This window comes from Suricata suricatta, chromosome 10, assembly GCF_006229205.1.
Source record: "Suricata suricatta isolate VVHF042 chromosome 10, meerkat_22Aug2017_6uvM2_HiC, whole genome shotgun sequence".
Taxonomy (NCBI): domain Eukaryota; kingdom Metazoa; phylum Chordata; class Mammalia; order Carnivora; family Herpestidae; genus Suricata; species Suricata suricatta.
In genome coordinates this window covers 83,826,501-83,828,991 of record NC_043709.1, presented here as the reverse complement: position 1 = coordinate 83,828,991, position 2,491 = coordinate 83,826,501, and the positions used below count along the sequence as shown (strand labels likewise).

Below are 2,491 nucleotides of genomic sequence, written 5' to 3'. Positions count from 1 at the left end.
CTCCCACCATGGTGCTATTTGGAGCCACTTTGGGAGTTATACTACCCTTCAGCCCTGTGTGAGTCTTTCTGTATTTCACAGGTATGCTTTTGTGTAAAGGAGACAAACTATAAAGGATAATATGTCTCAAGGCCACTCTAGTAATAATATCAACGAGCACAATCAAGAAAATAACTTTACCAAGCTGCCAGGATGAGTATTGACCTTTTGGCTTACAGATGTAGTCTTCCAAAAATAAGCTCATTGACATTTCTATTTAGAGTCATTCTGACAAGCAATTCCATGGTAATATGCTTCTAAGTTAGAAACCTTACCCTCTTCCCCTCCCTATGGTCCTGTGTTAGGTTTCTCCTGTTAGATCTATGAGTGCAAACATATGGTATCTGTCCTTCTCTGCCTGACTTATTATGCTTAGCATGACACCCTCGAGATCCATCCACTTTGCTACAAACGGGCAGTTTTCATTCTTTCTCGTTGCCATGTAATACTCCATTGTATATATATATATATATATATATATATATATACCACATCTTGATCCACTCATCAGGTGATGGACATTTAGGCTCTTTCCATGTTTGGCTATTGTAGAAAGTGCCACTATGAACATTGGGGTACATGCATGCATATCGATCAGCACTTCTGAATCCAATTTGAAAATAACTACGATAAAAAATAAATTAAAAAAAAAGAAAAACAAAATAAAATAATAAAAAAAGAAAGCTTCAAACAATTAACTTAAAGACCAGGATATCTGATTCATGGAAAATATACAGGTGAATAAAAATCACATCATGGAACACCAAACAATGGAGACATGCAAATTGTCGTGTACTAACATTTTGAGAAGATAAGTTCATTTACTAACATCATTTTCAAAAAGTATACTCTCTAGTTGGCTTACACTTTCCTACTCCTCTGATGATCTTGGCTCCACAAAAATTATGCTTTCTAGGCAAATTAATCAGCTAACTTTCTTTTCTATGATTCTGTTTTGACTTTCTTATGAAGTTTATTTGCCAATGACTCTCTAGCCTTCACTTCTTCTCGGTAGAGTTGCTTGTATTTTTCCAATTCTCTTAAGTTAAAAGTTTCGTGAAAAGTTTTCTTAAAGAGCTCATATTCCAGATCTTTAATTCTGAGTTCCATTTGCTTTCTCATTGAAGCTATCTCATTTTCTAACTTTTCTTGGGATGCTGCTTGCTTCTAAAGCAAATTAAAAGGATCATTTTAAGATAGTTTTAATCTGAATAATTATATTTGTTTCCTTTCATTTTGAGTCAATGATTCTAAGAGCAATTTTAAATAGCAAAAAACTGAACTGTAAAATATTTATCATTAATGTCGACTGAATTGAATCTGATTTATGAAAATAAAGCACAATCATTCTTGTATTAGTATTCATGGAATCTGATCATTCAAATAACAGACTCAATTAAAATATCTTTAAACTCAACAATAAACTTAAGAATAATCCAAGTACACTGCTATTTTTAAACCATTCTTTTTCTTTTCCTCTTAATAGTGAGAAAAGTTTTTGAAATCATTATTTTTTCTTTTCCTCTCAATTTAGTGAGAATGATGAAAACCGCAATCTTTAAAGGGAGGAACAAACGCCTCCAGAAACCTATAAAACTCATTGCTATCAAGGAAGTAGAGGAAACCCATACAATACATATATCCAAAGTATAGTTTGCAGTGAAATGAGTTAACACACATTAGAGATCAATAAATTAACCTGTAAAAACAGATGGACTCTCTGTAGTGTTTCTTCTACAGCCCGTCATTCTCGTTCTTCAGTCTCCCCTTCATACGGTCCTGAGTGGCTGTTTTGTACCCTATTCATTTCTGTAAGATGCTGAGGCTTACTACTGCTTGTTCTAACTTCTTTCTGTTACGCTCTAGTTTTTCACATTCCTTTTCAAAGCTTTCCTAGATAATAACTCCTGTTGAAGAACTTGGTTTTTTGCATACACGTGTAGACATTTTAAAGATGTAGCTTCCAGTTTTTTCGTAAGGTCATCAACTTGCATGAATAAAATACAGTTTGGGAATGGAGTGAAAAGAGACTAACTCAAAATTACTACCAAAATTATTTAAAGATGTTATTTTTAAGTAATCTCTATACCCAGTGTGGGGCTTGAACTCACAACCTGAAGATCAAGACTAACTGAGCCAGCCAGGTACTCCCAGGTGGACACTGGCTGTGTTTGCCAAGAATGTAGGATGTGTGCCACGAACAGGATAAACACCAGTGTTACACACGAGAACACATCAAAGAGGATCTAATTGTAAATTGAGAGATAGTGGGTTACCAAGATTTCAAAACAGGAAAGATGAGCAACCCAGAGTTAATCTTTTCCTTCCTAGTAGGTGAAAACTATGGGTGAGTCTATGCATATGAGAGAATAAAATATAATGAAGTCAGTAGTATACTCTGAGTCAATAGATCCTATGACCAAGATTTGATGGAAATGGAAGTGGGAGGCAC

The 2,491-nt window shown here is 34.6% G+C and overlaps 1 long non-coding RNA gene across 1 annotated transcript in view; it reads left to right on the top strand.

Moving 5' to 3' along the window:
- Positions 1 to 2,491, top strand: part of LOC115304929 — a 6,621-nt gene that overhangs the window by 3,685 nt on the left and 445 nt on the right. The gene's annotated exons all lie outside the window — the stretch shown is intronic.